The sequence below is a fragment of the Amblyomma maculatum genome, chromosome 4, assembly GCF_055883805.1.
Source record: "Amblyomma maculatum isolate TAMU_Amacu chromosome 4, ASM5588380v1, whole genome shotgun sequence".
Classification (NCBI taxonomy): domain Eukaryota; kingdom Metazoa; phylum Arthropoda; class Arachnida; order Ixodida; family Ixodidae; genus Amblyomma; species Amblyomma maculatum.
Genome location: NC_139347.1, coordinates 24,611,343 through 24,635,292, shown reverse-complemented (window position 1 = coordinate 24,635,292; position 23,950 = coordinate 24,611,343). Strand labels below are relative to the sequence as shown.

The 23,950-nt window shown below is 45.6% G+C and overlaps 1 long non-coding RNA gene across 6 annotated transcripts in view; it reads left to right on the top strand.

Moving 5' to 3' along the window:
* Window positions 1-23,950, top strand: part of LOC146190513 (uncharacterized) — a 124,421-nt gene that overhangs the window by 68,488 nt on the left and 31,983 nt on the right. For 4 of the 6 annotated variants that reach the window (XR_014706320.1, XR_014706319.1, XR_014706318.1 and 1 more), the window contains one exon: window positions 854-962. This is a non-coding gene — a long non-coding RNA (uncharacterized LOC146190513). Of the gene's footprint in view, window positions 1-853; window positions 963-1,699; window positions 2,215-9,653; window positions 10,001-23,950 lie in introns of those variants that run through there. The other 2 variants (XR_014706321.1, XR_014706322.1) reach the window with 2 other exon arrangements.

The window sequence follows — 23,950 nt, the reverse complement described above, 5'->3', positions numbered from 1 at the left end:
GCGTTTTTATCGGAGCTGGTGTGTCACAGTTAATGAAATGTTAGTGCGAATTCTTGTTCATGAACGAAAAATCCTTATATCTCTTATATATTACTTTTATGGAACAGGCTGACCAATATTCACACAAGCCTGCGTGTAATGTTTGGACTTCATTCAGAACCCATAGCCCCGCCGGGGTGGTGCAGTGGTTAGGGCGCTTCTACTACTGTGCCCAAGGATGCGGGACCGAATCCCGGCCACGGCGGCCGCTTTTCGATGGAGGCGAAAAGCAAGGCGCCCGTGTGCTGTGCGATGTCAGTGCACGTTAAAATGCCAGAGGTAGTCGAAATTGCCGGAGCTCCCCACTATAGCGTCTCTTATAGCCTGAGTCGCTTTGGGACGTTAAACATTTTAAAACCAAACCAATCACGACCCATAGAGTGCAAACCGTAGGTTAAGCACAAAATTTTGCAATTAATACATGCATAATAATCTTCTATCTGTAGCTTCCCGTCGCGTGTTTTACGCCGTGTTTCTTTAAATAATGTTGGTGGTTCCCTGTTTTTATTTTAGCGGGCCGCTTCCTTTATCGGTAACTGAAGTGAAATCTGCGAGCGCACCCCTCATTACAGAAGTCAGCAGATGGCGTCATGAGAACATAACACGATTTGGTAATATACAACGTCCAATACCGAGCTAAAAGGAGTAGTGCGAAAATTGTGAATGGGATTCTTGTCGTTTTGACAATAGAGACTGCTGCGTGAGAAAATTACGGCGTGACTCATGGTTGAATTTTTATTCTTTAGTCGAATTATAAATTTAAAAAAATATTTTTGACATTTATTTTCATTTACACTCTTGTGCAATCCTTTAGAGCCGACAAGGGTGCTTGAGACTCACCTTGGAACTGTATAGACATAAAAGGACACTGATAAGACAAGAGAAGGCGTGGACTTCGGCTGCCTGCTACATAGACAAGTCAGGTACGTATAAATCCGCGTCGCATTTTCTCTACTTTGATCGTACGCACTACCGGAGGCAAAGTCTTTGAGAGCACTGAACAACCTTCAGTGAAGAAATATGAAAGCCTCAGTTTTGCTGCTGCTGTTGCGAGACTATACATGTCATCCTTATTTTTAGGTTTTTATAGTTCGTAGTCTCTATTTTTACATTTTAAAATTTTTATATTTCTTTTTTCCTCCAGCGCCCTCCCGCATCCTTACAGTAGATACGAAAAATTATGGATACGTTCGCAGGAAGTCGGCCTAGAGTAGTGATGGGCGCGCTCACACGGGATACGGAATGATGGCGGTCTGATTCCTGGCGCGGACGCGATTTTTTTTTATTTTTGGTGCTCTGATTGACACGCTCAGATGAAAGGCTCTGCCTACAGGTCCCGTATAAGCCTGTCATGAGACAAGAAATGCTTTCTCTTTAAAGGCCCCAAGGACGCACCATATGCGATGGAAACCGATAAATCTTTTCCTAGCCTGTAGCTCGGGACAACCTTTGTCGACGTTAATATAGGACTCGCGCTCCGTAATGTGTAGCAGAGAAAACAGGTGATCGCCAGAAGATATCACGCATGAATGAGGAAATCACTTTTTAAGTGTCTGGGAGCATTTTGTCGGTGATTGTACACACGTGATGAGAATTTCCATGAATAACAATAAGGAAAACTGTTTGTGCGTTTCCTTGCATTTACTCTCTTTCTTTCTAGGATGAATTTGCCAGACCATTTTCGTGACGTGGCATTTCCGTTCTAGCTTGGCGCATGAATGCTATCAGTGGAGGTACTTGAGGAATATAACGTGTTGCTGCTCTTCGCAGCCCTAATTTTTTGCAGACGCAGTGAGTGCAAAACGCTTCCCTTGCGCAGTTAGTAGCATGCCTACCCTTGGGGGCAGATTGACGCACTGTGCTCTGCATTTATTATTTCCGTGCATTCTACCGGAATAGTGAATTAAAATTTTTATTACAGTAGGTTTATTATTTAATACTGAAAATATGGACGCTTTCACGCTTCGTTTACAACATATCTCCTTCAAAGGCCCGATGATATTTGGAATTTAGCAAGGGTCGGCTACATTAAGCACTGGGTGCTGTCACTATAGTTACACGGGAACTGACGTTATTGACAATTAAAACTAGAAAACATGTATATTACAATAGCACTGTTTAGGCAGATACATATTCAAGGTAACTATATAATTAAACGAGGAATAAATAACCTTCACCTACTCCTTCCTAATGCATCTGGGCAATTGCTAACACCTAGCAGCGTAAACAACTTTTTATTCAGCCTGATCCGACGGACAGGCTTCTCTCTTTGGAATACACGCTGGCGGCGGAAGGCAAATAATTCTGACGATGGCAGGGTTATGTCGGCGTTACCATAGCGATTGTTACCGGCACCACTGGCAGCCAAATAGAAGGTGGAAATTTCGCGATTTGCATGACAGTGAAGACGAGAAAGAGGGAGACAGAAAAAAAGGGGGGGGGGGCGAGGGGGGAGGGGCTACAGCGCAGTAGCGCAATATTCACATTAGCTGTTTCTCTCTTTCTTTCTCTCTCTCTTTCTCTTTCTCTCTCACATACACACGCATTAGTCTGAAGCGCGTAAAATTTTTATGGCCTATGTTATATGTGTTTCGTCACGCTTCATCGCCGGGACCGGTGGTTTAGGGCCCGATATAATTGCCTTGACGGCAGAGTCTTTACGTGACCAGAATGTCTCATTAGCCATAGAGGCCATAATGGCCTCTGCTCCTTTCGCCGACAACGCCATAGAAGGCGTCGGCTCGAAGAGCGGGGCAATGTTGTCGCCTGAGGTTTAACGAACGCACTCAAGGCTCTCGGCACAGAAGCTTCCGCTGCTTTATCCAGAGAGTACCCTACATGCAATGGACTAAAAGCCGTGAAGGACGGGGGGCGTGAGGAATTTGCATAACAAAACAGGAAAGCTGCGTTTTAGTTTTCATTTCTGCAATTGCGTGGTGTTGAAAGCAGGGCACCGATCCCGAAACAGTAAATTAAGTGCCCCTTCGCGTCATCCTCGTACCACTGCGCCATGCTCGATACGCAACAATTAGGTATCTTTGATTTTAAAAGTCAACATTAAGTTTCAAAACGCCATTCATAATATGTGGCGCGTTTAGAGGTTCCTTTTAGTTATTTACAATACTGCTAACTCCTGAAGCAGTTGTGGCAACGTGGGAAACACATTGTTGAGAAATCAAAAAAGTAAAACAGGAAGAGGGAAATGAAACAAACATATCTGTAAGTGGCAGTACTTTACTACAAGTCCAGAGAATAAGGCAACAGTTACAACAGCTGAGAACAAACTATCATAAAATGTCGTCAGGATCCAGCATGACCTTAAACAAAGAAACGTACGTTGCAATCGCAGCAACAAATTTTTCGAAGTTATTCAGGGAGACAACAGATTCATCAAGCTGATTCCAGTCTACCACAGGGCGCGGGAAGAATGAGTATCTGTATACGCCATTCTCGCAATTAAATGAAACTAAAGTAAAGTTAGTCCTATTTCTGGTGAAGTAACCCGAAGAAAACGAAATATACCTGGAAGCGGTGCTCTTTATATGGATCTTTATTAGTCTGAACAAGAAACCCAGACGATATGTTCTGTTCCTTTCTCTGGTGGATACGATGGCTGTTCTTTGAACCAGGTTAAAAACTGATGTTACGCCGTACTGTTTAAAAATAAATCCTGCTGCATTGTTTTGTACCCGTTCTTGCTTATAAGCGTTGATTCCAGTAAAAGGATCCCAAATTTAATTCGCATATTGAATGATCAGAAGAATAAGAAATTTATATGCAAAATCTTTGTACTACAAAAGACGTGTTGAAGAGTACGTTTTAGAAAGTGTAGTTTACCAACTGCACTATTTGTATATAGGGGGCATGGCGGTTCTAGTGCAGATTACTTGAAATATATAACCAATATAACCGAATATACCTTTGCTCGGTAACGCGTTCAAGCACTGTACCAGAGGCTGAATACTTAAAGGTGAACGGTTGCTTTTTGTTAGTCGTCGACATGATCGACATGATATGAAGCTTTTTTTGTAGTTGGCCGAAATTTGTCATGTGTCACACCAGTCCAACAGCCTTCATAGTTCCTTGTTAATTTCTGCTGGTCATTCTTGGAGTCAATAACACTGTATAAGATACAATCGTTCGCATAGTTTCTAACCTTGCATTTTAGTCCGTCAACAATATCATCTATAAATAGAAGAAAGACCAGGGGGCACAGTACTCAGCCCTGTGTAACACCGGATGTAACTGAAAATATTTGGGAGGCAACTTCCGTAAAGACTTCATTCTGATTTCGTGGTGATAGGTATGCCTGTATCCAATCGCAGATAAGTTTAATGTTTAATATGATTCTTAGTTTTATCATTAGTTTTGAGTGCGAGATTGTATCGAACGCTTTGGCAAAGTCGAGGAATATCGCATGAACTTGTCTAGAATGGTTAATTACTGAAGCGAAATCATGAATAGTTTCTACTAACTGCGTTACGGTAGAGACGCCATGCCTGAAACCGTGTTGTGCGAAGGATAGATGTTGAGTGGGCGTCAAAAAAATATATATATGTTTATGAATTATGTGTTCTAGCAGCTTACAGCACGTGCTCGTTAGAGATATGGGGCGGTAATTTTGAATAAGTAGTTTATTACCTTGCTTTGGGGTGTTTTTATTTTCGATAACGGCCATTCCACTGGCAGGAGGCCTGTTGAAAGGGAACGCTGATAAATAACTGTGAAAAGTTTGAGGACCATTCTGCGTACCACTTTAAAATTTCATTTGGAAGGTCGTCTGGATCTTATAGGGGCTAGTAACCCTCTTATGGATTAAATACCATGAGCTTATCTCTTTTTGTGACATGTCACCGCATTTGCTTCACTTTCGCCTCACTGTGGCACCACTCTGACATGACTGTGTCGAAACGTTCTTCATTTTGTTGAAGTTTAAGTATCCTGTTCAGAGCAGTGACTCTATTCGATTATAGGGCGTCGTCACTTCCCACCAGCTGCATAGCTCATTAATTATAAGACGTAACGGAGACATAAAAGTTGCTGAAGATATTTTAAAACAACCCTGACGAAACAACATCATTTTTGTTTTTTTTTTAACTTTGTTGCCATATTACTTTAACTTGCTTTTGAATACTCATGATGAGGAGGGTCACGGCACTGCTTTTTATTCGTAATTATGGTGGTCTCCACGCTTTGTTAATTCCATGGTAAGCCTGAAATAACAAAAATAACTGAAAAGTCTGCCACGCACAGGTGCTCTGATTTTCTTCCTTCTTTTAAGGTGTAGTGTGGACAACAGAAAAATATTATTCGGGCAGGAGATGCTATTGGTTCAATCGCCTCTTTTCCTAATCATTCCGGCCAGATATATTCTGATGCCTCGCCTGAAGAGTGTAGAGTCTATCAAGTTTCGCAAACTGAACTATGGTGGAACTAATGAGCGTTTCAGGCCTTTATTTCGATGCAACCACTCTGGAATGTCATATTTTAACAAATTGCGATGATATAGCAAGTATATCAGTATATAGTCAAGTATATAGTCAAGTATATAGTGCAGTATATAGTGAAGTATATAGTGAAGTACATAGTCAAGTATATCCTATATACCTTTGGAAGTGCTGTTACTGGTATTGTGGATCCTCACGATGCGGCAAAGGTTGCGATTTCGCCACACTCAGTGCTACCTCGGAAGGCACTGTTCAACTATTTAAGGACGCTGGGATTTGCACGAGGCAAATATGGCTGTCGTTTCCGCACACTTTACGAGATGACATTCCGGTCAGGAAGTAAATCATTGTTGGAACCGTAGTTAGATGGTGTTCTCTAGAATATTGATTGCCTTTTACGGCTTGTCGTAGAGGTTTCCGGCATCTTATATCGTAGTTAGTTAAACATTCATTGCTTCCCGAGCATTTCCGCAGTGACCAAGAATCAGATATCTGCCAGTGACATCCGCTGATATTTTGGCTCGTCGCTTCCAGTGCCTTTCGTTAGACACGGACGAAGTGGAAAGAAATTGGGAAGACGACGAAAAGGCACTTAATTATTTAAGGAGCCAGCTGTTCATAACTTCAAGAGTGGTTCTATTGTTTGCTCTAACTTGCATTACAGTCCATATAGATGATAGCTCTAAGGGAAAGCGGCACTCAAAGTCATATGAGTGATTATGATTAACATTACATACCACAGAAAAAAGAGCTTTGAGGTCGCGTAGGTTATGTAAAAGCGTATACTATTGCAAACTTTACTTTCAGTTTAACTGAGGCGCCGGTCTGGATTCGTCGAAGCAGGGAATATTCTGCTCGTGGTAAAGTTCTCAGAGTAAAGCGCTCGCATTAACTTTGGTTACCAACCGCATTGAAAAAGGCGGCGAAACGGCACATGGTTAGTTGCATGCCTGTCATCTCATCTAACAGCACAGACAGGGAAACTCTGGAATGAAAACGAGTATCGGAGCTCGGTGTAGTGGTAAGCATGTGTTATTCTGTGAGTCTGTTTCCGGGGCTAAAGGAGTGTGCGAGAAAATAATGCAAACATCGTTCCCGCGTTCTTTGGGTGGGCCTTTTTTGAGCTGAACCTTCTAGAGTGCAGCATCTATGTGAAGAACTTTGGCGCATGTTCGAGTGGAAAGTCGAGCATTGGCGCCGTTTTTAGGTAGGCGTGACACACCGCACTGCTGGAGGTCGACATTACTTTGGTGTCGGCATGGGAGAGTTGCAGGCTTATTTCTTTACCAATGTCATCCTAAGATCCTTTTTGTTTCTGCACTGGTACAGAACAGTGCATGGCCAGCAACAATGGCAGCACCTTGCGCAGCGTTTGAAGCCTCGAGCACGTATGGCAGGAAAGAAGTTTTGCAGTAATACGGCCATCGTTCACTCGATCCCTTTCTTCCTGCCGCTTGCAGCTACCTTCGCCCCTTTTCTTGTCTCACGCATCAGTGCACGTTGAGGTTTGGAGAGTGTGCCTGCGATAATAAAAAAGGCTGTCTGACCAATACTCGAGTAAATACGGTATTTTTGCTAAGGTGTGTTTTTTTTTTCTCCCCAAAATTTATTTCTCCTTAGGTACCAATTGTGACTAGCCATTTGCTGTACTGAAGCATTGTCGACCATTCCGACAGTTACTATCACTGTTTCTCTGCTTGACGAAAACCCTTGGGCTCAAATGGGCTAAGTTCCCGAGAAATCAAATGAATGTAATATTGCCGCACTTGTGATAACCACTAGCACAGCACTGCGCAGATTGAGATGCATTACTGATGTTAGTTTGCACATTTTCTGTTATAAAAAGATATTGCAAAGCAGCAATCAATTATTAGCTGTGAAGCGAGCCTAGCACTGCTATTGATTTAGCATATTTTACATTAGTGTCTCCCACTTGTCCGCTCACCAGTGCGTTGGAAACTTCACCTAGTGCCTTCCATGATACGGTGAAGTGTACGTGGACATATTGCCTGGAAAAAGCTTTTTCTCAACGGTGTGTTCAGAGCAAAAGTTTGAAAATTCAGTAATATAACATGCCTTTTACACCAGCACATCATATTGGTACGACATATTGCAAACGCAGATAAAATGCTAAATTAAGGGTCACATGAATAATTTCAAGTGACTGCATTGCTCAAATCGCACTTATATCTTATAAAATGACAGATTTAAGAAATAATGTCAAGGTATATGCATTCAACAAAGATTTACGTTTTGAGGAATAAGTGGCATAGCTTTTCAAAAAAACTTCCGCAATAATTTTATATAATTTTTTTCCGCTCTTTATCTAAAAACCATTATTGCGCCACTGTTGCCGAGGTCCATTTTGCTTTTAACTGACCTGTTTTATTGTTGAGTCCTCTGGTCCTATTTTTTCTTCTCTGGGACTATCTATCGTTCCTAATTTATTTGAATGTCAATTGTTGCATTTGTTTCGATAGAGGCGGGGCTTCTCTTTGCAGCAGAAGGTTTTCCCTGGTAGAATACGCCTTCGCTGCTATGCCTTGAGAAAGCATAATGGAATCACGGTTGGCGGCGATAGACGGCGATAGACGGCAATAGACGGCGAGACGTGAGCGCGCGTTTAGACCACGGATGCAGTGTCATAGATCACTGCTACATAACGTCCACCGCGCAGAATTGCCAGAGCTAGGGCCCATCGACGCGCCCTCTGCAGCGTGAGAAACTGCTGCCGTTTATACAGGAGTGGGACGATGGAGCAGAGAAGAAGGAGAGGGGGGAGGGGGATACGAAAAGCATGATGTGTCATCTAGTCGCTTCGTGTTTAAGCCTAGAGGAGAAGCGACTCTCACTTTATGTGGTCACAGTAATAAACGTTCTTTACCTCAAATGACGCGCTCGCTTTGGGCACAGTTGAGGTTTTAGAGGGATACTGGCTCCAAATGTATGGTTGCAATGTTTGTTCACTGCATCTTTCTTCCCGCATCTGTATTTTGCTCGTGATAACATGCACTTTCAGTCCTCGGCGCAATGTGAACCGTTTCTGTCGCTTGCAACAAGCCCAAACCAGAGCCTCGCCTTTTCATTTGCAGTCCCTGAAGCAGCATACGGTCCATTTTATTCCTTGCGATTGATTCCGATTGTTTATTTTAATGAAACTTTGAATGTATCGTAAAGACCTTCATTTTGCCTTTTTATCTCTAGTTAACTAATTCATTCATGATATCGCGCGCATTGTACTGCAGCGGTGACATTTTGCACTAAACGGCATAAGCTTTAAACAGCATGCGTAAACGCTCCTCTATTTTATCAGTTTTTGTCAACACTTAAACCGGTGGGATAAGGCTCAAACAACACGCTATTCGTAGTGGTGGTACTTTAATACACTCTCCTAGAAACACGAAAAATATTGCAGTATCTACGTGGTATACAAAACGTAATTGTTCAGCATATAGGAATAGCTCCCTGAAACCTCGCATATTGAAATATTGCATATCGTCACGTGCTGGGGACAAGGCCGTAAACACAAAAAAGAGAAGGCAGACGTAATCGCATTGCAATCAACTCTTTATTGGGCTAACTTGCGCCCGCAAAAGAACTAAACAACTCGGCGGCGGCGATTGCAACAAAAGTGCTCTCTGGTCGTCTAACTGAGAATGCAGTTTCACCCGGCAGCGCTCACTTTAAAGGCGGCGAAGCGAGATCCAGATAAAACCACAAACGGTGTCTGGCATACCCTGGAACATTGCAGAAACGTAAGTGCGTGGCTGGAATCTTTCGAGATACATCTCGAAGCATATTCTGCGACAAAGCAAGTCATGAAGCCGCGTCTCGCGACAATGAGCATTAAGAAACAAAGAATACAGGAATAGATCTGTGCGCTAGAATCACGGTGATAAGGCCGCATGCCGGCGGTTGTCGAAAAACATCAAATAAAGATTTGAATCTTTCGCGACAATATACATGATTTAAGCAACGTATTCCTCAGCGCCAGCTAGCTCAGAGTCATCAACAAGTTTGCCTCATTTTTAGAAGCAGCTCTTCCAAGACGACTTCCATAAGTGCGGCTGCCGTTGACAACGTGATGTGACGGCAAATATGGCTTGGATAAGTACGGAGGCATGAGGGGCTCGCTCTTACAGTGTGTCCTTGATGTTCCCTTTGCAGACACAGTGGTGTTGCGGCCAGCCAAGACAAAAGGAATGGTCTAGCTGCATTGGGCAAAACAAAATCATCAGTAAGAGCTCCAAAAGCCCTAATCGATATCGGGACCTCTCAGTTTTGTTTATTATTGGCTGGCCCCTGGCAACATCTCGGGCATTTTTGTTTCGTAATCGCATATCGCTGCCACCATCATTCATCGTTCCCTGTTATTTGTTCATAGTACCCAATTTTCTGCCCCGACCAATCTTGCATCACATTGTGTGCCATTCTGGACAGTGCTCGTAATTGCTACTTGTGGCTACCGCCCGCATTTTACTTATCTGCCTGACATGTCTGCTGCTGGCTTTTGTCAGAACAATTACACCACTACCAAAGGGGCTTTCGGGGTTTTTTTTTTACGGCTCTTTATTAGAGCACGGTAAAAAAAATGATCGAACTAGCTTTTCTCATCACCGTCTGCTTTTGCTTATTCAAGCCAAAATTTGTTAACTTATGGGTATGATAGAAAAACAAATCATTCAATATAAAAGAAGGTAGTTGGGAACAGCTGATGATTAGTAGCTCATCAAAAAGACGTCGAGGTTATAAAAATACACAGGAGTATCGCTTGACTGCATATACTACCTCCTGTGCTCATTGAAGAAATGTACAAACGATGCACCCAGCACTCTCAGAGATGTCTCACATGCCACTGAGAAAAGCTGAGATTTGGGCAAGTGAGCACGTATTCAGTTTAATTTAGCAACACATAAAAGACAGGTAGGAACGGGCGTAAAACGCGCACATTCTTTTCTTATATAACTGGCCGACACGCGAAGCCATGGATGCCTTCTACATTAAAAACAAACATGCAACATGCATTAGCTGTCGTTCTGTGAGCATATCTGACAAGGAAACGCGGTCTTCTGCCTTTGTCGTGTCATGGAAGTTAAGCTCTTGCCTCGCTTGCATTTTAGTTCCCCGCTAGAAGATGTGTGCTATTCCATCAATAAAGTTTACTTGATACAGTGCGCTCGTTTGCCTTTCTTCGCTTTTTGTTTGATGCCTTGTCGACACGCATAAACGCATAACAACTCTGCTCCCAATATCCGCGCCCCCGTGCGCGGCATCCGCTTGCTCAGAAGGTCGAGTTCCTTCCTAACGAACGTCATTAAAAAGGCACTCACGCCAAGCATAAGGATGCAGTAATGTTAAAAAGATGCGTCTGTGACAAAGCGCCTGCAAGTGCCTTGTGTTTAACTTGTCTTTGCACTGTTCTTGTTCACCGGTTATGGAATGCTGAATGTTGGCACTTTGCTGCCCTTCACTTATACAGCACTACAATGTATGACGAATAGCTATATTTATTCAGTTTGAAATAATTTACAACCTATAGACTACCGTGCAGGAGGTGGGCGGCAGTGGCAAAATTGCCAACATTGCGTTTCTAAAACGAATAAATTTATGAAAGAAATATAAAATAGAGGACATGCAATGCACAATATGAAAATATTTGAAGACATCAATGCAGTACAAATTAGTCGAACAGATGAACAAGTGAGGGGTAAATAATAAAGAGAAATACGTGATACGCCAGGCCTTCAAGAGACAATGCGCGTAACTGGTATTTTCACCATTGAAGGTTTGATGAATGTTAGTTGGTTGGTTTGGTTGGTTTGTGGGGTTTAACGTCCCAAAGCGACTTAGGCTATGAGAGACGCCGTAGTGGAGGACTCCGGAAATTTCGACCACCTGGGGTTCTTTAACGTGCACTGACATCGTACAGCACACGGGCGCCTTGCTATTCGCCTCCATCGAAAAGCTGACGCCGAGGTCGGGATTCGATCCCGCGTCCTTGGGAACAGTAGTCGAGCGCCGTAACCACTACGCCACCCCGGCGGGTTGATGAATGTTAGATACTATAAATAAATAAACGGATAGATTCCTTTTAGAAATAACACTTCCTCTTCTTGGTAACTCCTGCTCATGTTTAGACCTCAGTTCAGTTCAGGCGTTCAGTCGTGTCCGACTCTTCGTGACCCTATGGACCATGTCACGCCACGCTTTACGGTCTCTCACTATCTCCTTAACATCACATAGCTTCATCTGCAATGCCTCGAGAATGCCATCTAACCATCGCGTTCGCTGCCTACCCCTTCTCCGGCGACCCTCAACCTTTCCCAACATCAAATCTTTCTCCAGCGACTCCTCTCTTCTCATCAGATGACCAAAGTAGCTGAGCTTTAACTTTAGAATTTGACCCTCCAATGAGCAGTCAGGGTTTATGGTCGACAATATCGACTGATTTGATCTTCTGGCAGTCCAAGGAACTCTTAAGAGTCTTCGCCAGCACCACAATTCAAACGCGTCAATTCTTCGGCGGTCAGCCTTTTTCACAGTCCAACTCTCGCATCCATACATCACAACTGGAAAGACCATAGCACGGGTTATACGGATCTTGGTTGGCAGACTAATGTCTCTGCTCTTTACTAGGCGGTCAAGGCTAACCATTGCTCTCTTTCCCAGAAGCAGGCGTCTCCTAATTTCATGGCTGCAGTCTCCTTCCGAGGTAATCTTGGCGCCCAAGAACAGAAAATCTGTCACAGCTTCCACTTCTTGTCCATTGATGCTCCAGGACTTGATAGGGCAAGACGCCATGATCTTCGTCTTTTTAATGTTCAGTTTAAGCCCAAACTTCTCACTCTCTGCTTGTACGCGCATCAGAAGTCTCTTGAGTTCCACTTCACTTTCTGCCATTAAAGTGGTATCATCCGCATATCTAAGGTTGTTGATACGTTTTCCAGGAATCTTCACTCCAGCTGAAAACTCGTCCAGACCGGCCTTTCTCATGATGCACTCTGAATAGGTTAAATAGGCAGGGCAACAGTATGCAGCCTTGCCTCACCCCTTTCTCAATCGGAAACCAATCAGTAAGACCATGCCCAGTTCTGACTGTGGCCTCTTGCCCTTCATAAAGGTTCCTGAGGAGACAGATGAGGTGAATTGGAACTCCCATCTCTTGGAGAGCTTGCCACAATCTGCTGTGATCTACGTAGTCAAACGCTTTCGCATAATCAATAAAGCAGAAGTAAATGGGTTTCTGGAACTCTCTTGCTTTTTCCATGATCCAGCGAAGGTTGGCAATTTGGTCTCTAGTTCCTCTGCCCTTGCGAAACCCAGCTTGCACGTCCGGAAGCTCCCGATCCACATACTGCTGCAGCCTACCTTGCAGGATTTTTAACATCACCTTGCTAGCATGCGAAATAAGCGCGATCGTGCGGTAGTTGGAACAATCATTGGCACTGCCTTTCTTTGGAATGGGGATGTAAACTGACCTCCTCCAATCCTGTGGCCACTGCAGGGTTGCCCAAATCTTTTGACATAATGTATGCAGTGTGTTAACAGCGTCGTGGTAGAGGTTTTGAAGCAACTCAGCTGGAATACCATGAATTCCGCTAGCTTTGTTCTTAGCAAGGCTGGCTAAGGCCCATTCAACTTCACTCTTCAGGATGCCCGGCTCGAGATCAGTAATCACAACCGGCTTATGTTGGGTTTGCACATCCGGGTCCTTCTTGTACAGTTCTTCTGTGTATTCCTGCCACCTCTTCTTTATCTCTGAGGCTTCAGTGAGGTCCTTGCCTCGTTTGTCCTTTATCACGCCCAGCTTAGCACAGAAGCTTCCTTTGATATCTTTGATTGTCTTATACAGAGCTCTTGTGTTCCTTAATTGGCTGTTGTCCTCAACTGCTTGACACTGTATGTTCAGGAAGGCATTCTTATCTCTCCTTGCTATTTTCTGAAAATCCGCATTGAGAACCTTGTATCTTTCTCTTTCCCCCATACCTTTTGCCATCCTCCTTTCCTCAGTTATTTGCAAAGCCTCTTCAGATAACCAGTTTGCTTTTTTGCATTTCTTTTGCTTTGGAACTACCTTAGCAGCAACTTTTTGTATTATATCACGAACATCAGTCCACATCTCTTCGGGCTCTTTGTCTTCTAGATCTAATTCTTGAAATCGATTCCTCACTTCCACAGCATATTCTAATGGAATCTGATCCAGATCATACCTGAAAGGCCTTCTAGTTTTCTGCGTTTTCCTCAATCGAAGCTTAATTTTGGCAACAAGAAGGTGATGATCGGTGCCACAATCGGCCCCAGGCCTTGTTTTTACTGCTTGTATAGCGCTTTCTCCATCTCTGCCGGCAAATAATATAATCGATCTGATTCCTGTACAGACCGTCCGGTGAAATCCATGTGTACAGGCGCCTCTTGTGCTGTTGAAAATGAGTATTCGCTATGGTCAGGTTGTTTTCTTGACAGAACTCTACTAGCCTCTGCCCAGCTTCATTTGGCTCCCCAAGACCGAACTTGCCTGTAATTCCGGATATTTCTTCACTCCCGACCTTAGCATTCCAGTCTCCTATGAGAAAAACGACGTCTGATGATGGGGTGCGGTCTAAAAGGCATTGTAGGTCCGCATAAAATCTCTCAACGTCAACTTCTTCAGCAGCAGTGGTCGGTGCATAGACGTTGATAACTGTTATGTTGAAAGGGTGACCTTGGATCCGAAGTGAAATCATTCGGTCGTTTTTGGGGTTGTACCCTAGCACTGCTTTGCCCATTCTTCTGTTTACTATGAGAGCGACCCCATTCCTTCTCTTGGATTCGTGCCCACAATAAAAGACATAATGGTCGCCGGAGTTAAATTCTCCCATTCCGGTCCACTTGAGTTCGCTGATACCCAAGATATCAATGTTCAATCTGTCCATTTCTCGCTTGACGATATCCAGTTTACCTTGCGTCATAGATCTTACATTCCATGTTGCTATGTGATATATCTCCTTGCAACATCGGACTTTCCGGTCGCTTCCCGACACATCCACAACTGAGCGTCCTTTTGGCTTTAGCCCAGCCGCTTCATTCGTCCTGGAGCTACTAGGAATCGCCCTTTGTTCATCCCCAGTAACATGTGGGACGCCTTCCAACCTGGGGGGCTCATCTTCCGGCGCCATATCGATAATGGTATTGTGACTGGCCATAGGGTTTTCTTGGCAGGAAATACTGGAGTGGGTTGCCATTACCTTCTCCAGTGAATCACATTTTGTCAGAACTCTCTGCCGTGACCTGTCTATCTTGGGTGGCCCTACACAGCAGAGCTCACGACTTCATCGAGTTTCGCAAGCCCCTCCGCCACGACAAGGCAGTGATCCATGAAGGGGTGTTTAGACCTACCTTGGAGTAAAATTCTGACACCTCTTATCGATAGTGAGGAAGGTTCTTAAAAATCACAAAGTAATGGTACTCTTTATTTATGGGTATCGTGAATTCAAGAAGCATAGCTTGTTGGACCAGTTGCTGCATAGTTGAAGGTGCAAACAGCGAAAAAAGGACGCGTTCACAACGAAAGAGTGCACAAGGACGCAACTGAAGCTTTATCTTGAGCTTTACCATGGTCGAGTTGAAAATGGCCTTTCTCTTTCCCGGGCCTTTCGCTTTGCCGTTTTTGTTTATATATTTACTCACTACATATAAGTAAAAAAAGAAAAAAGAATGGTACATCAAGGAAAACGTTTCAGTCCAATGATGCACTCTGGGGAGCTTGTTGGTGGGCGGTTTAAAAACAAAGGTGATGCACAAATCAGACATCACAGAAGGAAGAGAGGCCACACATGTGCATGTCTCGTCTCCCTTCCGCTATGTCGGCTTTGCGCATAAGTCTCTTTTTTTTTAGTTCCTGCACAAACATACTAGCTCTGCCCACACAATAAATGTATTTACCACAAATATAAAACTCTTTGATACCAAAGCCTACCGTAACGCCGCGAAATGTTAACAGGAGCCTTGCAAAGTATTGCTCATGATAGCGTCGTCACATAATAGGGGCTAGAATAAGGGTCCTGATGTGAACCCAAGATTGGTCACTGCTTTCTTCTTATGTGCGCAAAGGTATGTGAACGGCACTGCATTTATTACAGAGGGCCAGAGTCCTCGTGTTTTCGGGATTTGCTGGCTGTTTCAGCTAACAAATTAAGCAATTCCTAAATATATATTGCTCTAAACAAAAAAATAAACAAATAAAACGTCCGGCACAGATGACATATCTTATTGTAAAAACACTTCTAAACATACAACTAATTAACTTTTTCATTACTCGAGTAAATTCACTCGGGCTAACCGGGAGTTCGAAGCCATTGACGAAACAAAGCCAAGCCGGCTTTTGAGACGAACAAGAAGTCAAATCCCGACAGCGCAAGGAAATTAGGCACATTTTGCACACAAAAACATCAGTGACCAGATTAGAATGCACAAGAAAAATCACGGCGAAAAAGGCATGTTGGTGTCTTATGAGTTGTGGTAACTATACGGCGCCCAAATCTGTCCTTTTCTTTATTGTCTGCTTAAAATATAAATACAGTGCAGTCAGTTCTGTTTTCCCTGTTATTCTGTGTCTTGCGCTATTTTAAAGAAAGAGAAAAGGAAACTGATTTGGGCAATTAAGCGCCGCCATTTTCTTTCTGCCAGCTTCTCTTTTAGATGCATGAATATCGCTACTCTCTTAATAAGCTTTTCATTTGTGCCTTTACTGTCCCGCATATGTTGATTCACGTACTCTAGTAAGATATCACTTTATATGAAATACCGTCCGACATAAACATAAAGCTACATTTTAACAACGCTTTAATAGCGCGCTTACGTGGCGTAGGGGCAGCGTGTGAAGTTGGGCAAGTAGAGTTTCAAAAATAGATATTCCAACGGCTTGCCCTCGTTTTCATATATACCAACCGCTAAACTAGGTACATAAAAGGTTAGCAACTGAGGTATAGCTAGTTAGGTTTGAGATTAGGAAGCTTTAAATTAAATTACGCCTGCCATGCTTGATAGTTTGTACCAGAAAAGTTTCTTTTGCTGCTTCAAATTCTCAAGATGTTTTCAGAAATATATGGTTTAGGGCTTAACGTGTAGGGCTTAACGTCTCAGTGCGACTCGAGCGAAGGCAGATACCGTAATGGAGGACTTCGGAAATTTCGACCACTAGGTGTGCTTTAACGTGCACTGACGTCGCGCAGCAGTCAGGAGCCTTGCTTTTCGTTTGCATAGAAACACGGCCGCCACGCAAGAGTTTCGATCCAGCGTCAATGTGTTCAGTAGCGAAGCAACCTCACCACTGAGCCACCGTGGCAGGGACTTTCAGTTATATACTAGTGTTCAGTTATATAGCTTCCAGGTGGGATTTCTAATCACCGCCATTGTCCTTCGCTTTATGCTGCTAATTAGGCACCTGTGTCTCATCGAAGTGCAGCACATTTGCCTTCGACGCAAGCTATATGAGACGAAAAGAAGCTTAGATAGCTTCTGCAGACTGGAATCATAAAAACCACCACAATGATGCCAGCTTGCTGCGGTGTCGAAATAATAGTCACATCCACATGGGTCTTCTCTTGTCCTTCATAACAACACCTAATTCGAGTGCTCCCAGTGCCACGAGTCCTTGCCAAACCTTGACAAACATACTCTGCATATGTGTGGCACAGTTAAATGGGCATCAGGACGTTCAATCAATTCGCGAAACGCTCGTTGCCTTCCAGTTTAGAGCGGTAAGAGTGATTATCTACATTTCGCGTACACCCTTCTGATGACTATTGTATTGTATGTACTGGGTTTTATGGCGCATATTAAACTAAGGCCAAGCACAGTGTTGATTGTGCGTTGTGTTAGAAAGACCATTGTTTACAGTTATGTCACAGTTCGTTTAGAATGTTGATTTTTATTAAAAAAATTGAGACCACAAGTAAATTCGACAAGGGCATTTTCTCCGCGGAGAAGCTTTCAGTGGAGTTGGACGTGCTCATTATAGAGAGCTATGAAATGCCTTTTTCTTATTTCTTCGAGCTATGTGCATGATACCAAAAGATGATTGATTGTGAGCTCATCTCCACATGCTTCACATGTAGGTTTCTTTTGCTGCAGCAATAAAAAAGCTATGCGTGAGGTGTGTGTGTGTGTGTGTGTGTGTGTGTCCGATGCGGAGACGACATAGGATCACTTCGACAAAGCACTCTTGATGGCTGCTTGACTTTGTCGGAGCTAAGACAAGGAATAACCAGCTCCGAGAGCGTTCGGGTTCGAACTGTTTATTTGTTACTGCGCTGTTCGCGCTGAGGCACCTAGTGCCAACCTCTTCTTTGTCCAGAGCCGTGCCGTGGCTAGCGATAAGAGCGTGGCACAAGGGGCGCTACAGGGCTCCCCACCGTAGAGCGGAAGCCACGGGAACTGCCCATGCAGCGGTAGAGTTCGGCGGCAGAGTCGGCAGAGTCGAGGCGAGAGTGAGTGGAGGGGTCACGGTTAAAGAGTGGCAATATAGGCAGGCTTCAGCCTGTCAGCAAATACAACATCTTCACGACCGCAGACGTCTAGGGTGCACGTCTTCGTTGTACGCTGGAGCACGCGGAACGCTCCGTCGTAGGCCGGTGTTGGTCACGGCGAACGAAAAAATGGCTGCAAGGAGTCCAGATCCTGGCTCACAAACACGGATTGAGGGTGACGATTAGCAGGGATGACCGGAGTGATGTGTTGAAATGTGTTCCGGAGGTCCCGTAGGTAGGGTGAAGCATCATGGACGAGTGAAGGGGACGAAGGAGAGAAGAATTCCCCAGGAAGTCGCAGGGGAAAGCCATAGACCACCTCAGCAGAAGAGTAGCCAAGGTTAACTTTCAGTGCTGAAGGGATTCCCAGAAGTAAGAGGGGAAAATGGTCGGACCAGTGTTTTCTCGGTTGATAAATGGAATGGGCAGCCTTGATTTGGCGATAAAGACGCTCCACCACGCCATTTGCCGAAGGATGGTAGGTGGTCGTATGAATGTGGCGGACGCCCAGGATGTTGGCAAGGACGGTGAACAGGGCCGACTGAAACTGACGTCCGCGGTCGGTGGTGACGACAGACGGGCAGCCGAAACAAGACACCCAGCCGGCCATGAAAGCCGTAGCCATTGCGTGGTTGATGCTGGGACACGAAATATGTCGGAGCTAAGACGAGGAAAAAATTACGAGACACTGGCGACTAAAGTGGTGAAAGGCGAAAGCCTGAGTGCCACATTCTGCTACGCATTTGATGGGAATGTGGCGGTGAATGATGCTTCGGGTAAAGAGGGTGACTACTGTTTCACATTCCCTCCTGCCCTTACGGCATGGTACATGTGTACGCGGAGTATTGTGAGCCCCGGCGGGGTGGTGTAGTGGTAAGACGCCCGACTACTGTGCCGGAGTACCCAGGTTCGAACCTGACCTCGGCGGCTGCGTTTCGATGGAGGCGAAACGAAGAGGCGTCCGTGTGCTGTGCGATGTCAGCGCATGTTAAAGATCCCCAGGTGGTCGAAATTACTCCGTAGCCCTCCACTACGGCTCCTCTTTCTCTCTTTCCACTTTCACTCCCACCTTCCTCCCTTCCCTAACGGCGCGGTTGCGGTGTCCAGAGAAAACAAGTGAGACAGTTACCTCGCCTTTCCCTTCCTATAAATAAATCAGTATTGTGACAGATACTGCGCCTTTTCTATCCTGTAAATTTTATGCTCCTTTTATGCTCCTTTCCCGGACAAGGATTTCCAAAGCGCTTCAAAAGCAGCAGGACTTGTTCCCGGGCACTTCAGAACAACGAGGAGACCACCGTTTCTCAGGTGGGACCATTTTCAACGAGGATTTCAAGTTCAAGCGGATCGAGCGAGTAGCTAAGCCTAACAGATAGGCCTCGAGTCAGCTGCCCGCCGCGGCTCCGCGGGCAAACTCTGCCGCAAATCATGACAACCTTGACGGGGTACGACCCGGATGGAATGCGTATCGTCACCATTCCGCAGGCGAAAACGCCAGTTTTCGACAAAGTAACAGAAGCCAACATCCAACGCAAGATAGAAGAGTGGGAACGCGCATCAGCCCGTAACAACCGCTCGGCACGGCAGAAAGGACGAACGCCAGATGGCCACTTCACCGCCGCAGCTGATACGCCGCTGCAGGAGACGCCACGCACGCAAGTCAAGCGTTGGAAGCCTCCTCCGCAGCCGCGTCTCGACAAGCAAGATGCAGTCATCATAATCAAACCTAGAGGAACGCTGGATCTCAGCAAATTCAGGGGAAGCAACACTCTCGGAAGCTCCTTGCACATGGCAGCAGGCATTAATAACACATCAGCAGCGCTCAGCGTTTGGCCCATTTGGGAACAAAACATCATCGTCGTCGGCGTACGAGATGCCGAAATAATCAGAAAGATCCTCGCAATTCAAGAACTTAAACTAGGGGACACAGCACACGCAGTGTACTCCTACCTCCGGCCTTCTGACGACACATGTAAAGGAGTAATACAGGTGGACCCTAGGGTTTCCAACGAAGACATCACGGAAGCGCTTCGCTCCCCGGACGCACCAGTGGTGAGCGTGAGAAAACTAGGTTCCTCCAACAAAGCGGCCGTCACTTTCGAAGGAAGAAAGGTCCCTTTTCACGTCTTTTACTACGGAGAGGCGCTTCCCGTGCGCCTCTACAAGAAAACAACACCAGCCTGTTTGCTGTGCGGGAAACTTGGACACCGGGCGGATGTCTGCCCTTGCCCTGCGCAGTCACGATGTCCGCAGTGTGGCCAGGACGACATTCAAGAAGCCCATGACTGCCAACCCAAGTGCACAGTGTGCGAAGGCCCACATCCCATGGGGTCGAATCAATGCAAGTTCAAGTACCGAACATCACAACCAGCCAAATCCAAGACAGGTCAAGACAGTCACCAGTCCAGGGCCAAGTTTCGGGACCGGTCCAGCCGCAGAGGCACATCTAACAGCGGGGACCGACTGACCCAACGGGCCCAGTCCAACAGCAGCAACTCAGGACCACGCGGCTCCCGGTCATCAAGCAAAGGACGTGACACTAGCGACAAGGCGTCGCACCCCACCGGCAGTCGTCCAGCTGAGAAAACAACAGGACCCCATTACAAGGACCAGCGCAACGACGGCAAGGTGAGCTGGGCAGATGTAGCTGCCTCCTCCCCCGAAGCGTTGGCTTACAAACAACTTAAAGCAGAGATCGAGAAACTAAAGTCAGAAAATAGGAAATTAAAAGAGCAATTAGGCGTCGCAGCCAACCCGAAGAACACATTACCTCCATTGACACAACAGGCATGTCCGATGGAGGAGGACAAGGAAGAGGTACACCCTCCGTACCCACAGGAGCTAAATACTAGCACTATCGACAGGCAAACTGCACTAGAGACGCCACAGCAGGCGCCAATGCCGCAGGTACCACAACCGCAGGCAGCAGCACCGCAGGCACCCATGCCGCAATTTATTGAGAACACCGAAACACAGGACCGCATTACCCGCTTGGAAAACACAGTCCAAGATCTCATGGCCAATAAATTACAAATTATGATCGAGACGACAATCAAAAGCATGTTAGAATCAGTCATCAAGCCCATGATGGAAAAACTTGAACCAGTTCTAATCAGGATGCAAGCGCAGGAGATTAGAATTGACCGAAAAATTCAGGAATATTCGGATGTTTCTCACAACAAGGGCACAAAACTACAGGGCAAAATGGGAAATCGTCGCCTAGTCATCCCTGAACTTGATAAAGAACCTGAAGATACACCACAGGATCCGACACACATTTCTAATCCTCAACATGGCGCCACAACCAAGACCTAAACTCACCATCCTACAATGGAACTGCAGGGGACTAAAGCGCAAGAGGGAAACATTACAACAATACATAGACTCTTATTCTCATGCGCCGCAAATAATAGCCCTGCAAGAAGTAAATATGGAGGCTAAGATCAGAGGATACTCAACACATCAAACAAACCCCTCGACATGTATTTTGGTCCACAAATCATGCACAGCAACCACTGTAGACCTTGACCTACACAGCGACATTGAATATACCTTCATAAAGTTGCTACCACAACACCGTAACAGCAAGGGCACCTATATACTCAATATATATAGTCGCCCCAAACAGCGCCGCGCAGCCTTTGACGCTATCTTTATCAAAGCACTAAGAGAAGCTCACACAGCTCCCCTAGCTATAGTCGGCGACTTTAACGCTTCTAGCCCATTATGGGGATATCCAAAGGAAGACACTAAAGGCAGGAAACTAGCTTCCGCCATCGCTGACATGGCACTCACCTTACTTACTGACCCGCAGCATCCGACTCGAGTCGGTACCAGCATAACTCGGGATACCTCCCCCGACCTGACGCTCGTCCGCAACGCCCGCAACTATGAGTGGCTCAATACGGGAGAGACCTTAGGCAGCGATCACTACATGCTGCAGACCATCTTTGAAAGCAACAAGCACAGCAAACCTCGTGGGCAAGCCAGAATGACAGACTGGGAGAAATTCAGGAAGGATACTAAACTAGTTACATCGGAACAAATAACTAGTTACGAAGAGTGGGCGGCATCTATTCTCGACCTTAAAGAAAACCTCACAAAAACCCTTGCCACCACGGAGGACCACCCAGCTGTTGACAACCATCTTCTACACCTTTGGGAAGCTAGGCGTAGTCTCATAAAACGGTGGAAGAAACAAAGGCACAATCGAAAACTCAGAATTCGAATAGCGAAGCTAACTACTCAAGCAGACCAATACGCATGGGACCTCGCTCGCACCAATTGGCTAAAAAGGTGCGAATCCCTCAAAGGTCGCCTAGACAGCAAGACTACGTGGAACCTTCTCCGATGCCTAATTGATCCACCGAAATCGAAGAGTGAACAACGTAGAAATTTGCATCGAGCCTTACACAACTTTCAAGGCACGGATGATGAACTCATGGATGAACTCACGCGTCGCTATATCTGCACTTCGAGAGACGCAGAACCCTCAAATCCAGAATACCGGGGGGAACCGAACGAAGACCTAGATAAAGACTTCACTTTAGAAGAAATCATAGCAGCACTAGCAGATATGCGCCGAGGTACAGCCCCGGGACAAGACAAAATTACGGTCGGACTTCTAACCAACCTCGGCACGGAGGCACTGCAGCAACTTACGGATTACGTTAACGAATGCTGGCGCATCGGCACCATTCCACAGGCATGGAAAACAGCCAATGTACACTTTATCCCCAAACCCGGCAAGAAAATCAGCATTGAAAACCTACGCCCCATATCCCTCACGTCGTGCGCAGGCAAACTCATGGAAAAGGCAGTCCACGCACGTCTCTCCAACTATCTAGAGAACAACGAGCTACTGCCACACACGATGTTTGGATTCAGAGCACATCTGTCCACCCATGATGTGCTTCTGCAACTCAAACGCGAAGTCATTGATCCAGCACGCAGAAACAGTGACCGAGCACTTCTATCCCTCGACCTCAAAGGAGCGTTTGACAATGTCAAACATTCCACAATCCTCCAAAATCTCCAGACCACCAACTGTGGCCAGCGAGTCTACTCATACATCTATGATTTCCTTAAAGACAGAACAGTCAACATCAGCATCGGCACTAAACAAACAAAGCAAGTGAAGATGGGCACGAGAGGCACTCCGCAAGGGGCAGTATTATCCCCACTTCTGTTCAATATTGCACTCCGCAATCTTCCACCTCTTCTAAATCAGATACAGGGCATACGACACGCCCTGTACGCTGACGATATAACCATCTGGACAACTAGGGGTAGTATGGGAATGATGGAAGAACAACTACAAACAGCGGCAACAACAGTTCAGAATTATGCACGAGCGTGTGGACTAACCTGCTCTCCCGAAAAATGTGAACTCCTAGTCTTCCGCCAGCACAAAAATCAGGCCACGATCGACATCCACGTTGACAACTCACCCATAAAGGAAGTTCAGACCGTTAAGATACTGGGTCTATGCATCAATAACAAGGGCAACAACCACCTCGCCATCCAGAAACTCCGCCTCGTGAGCGAGCAAGTCGGCAGGATGATCGCCAGAATAACGACGCGGAAATCAGGGATGCGCGAAGAAGATACTCTCCGACTGGTGCAGGCCTTCGTCGTGAGCCGCATCGTCTATGCGGCACCCTACCTTCGTCTCAAGAAGTTTGACATCAAGAACCTCGACGTCATAATCAGAACAGCCTACAAGAAGGCCCTGGGCCTCCCTCTTACGACATCGACGGACCGGCTTTTACGACTGGGCGTCCACAACACGGTAGACGAGCTGATTGAGGCACACCTCACGGCGCAGGTGGTACGACTCTCCACGACTCTGACTGGCCGACAAGTCTTGAACGATTTGAACATCAATTGCCCCGAACAGCTAGACCCTAAAAGCGACATCCCAGCCTCATGGAGAGGACAATTCAAGGGAACTCCATT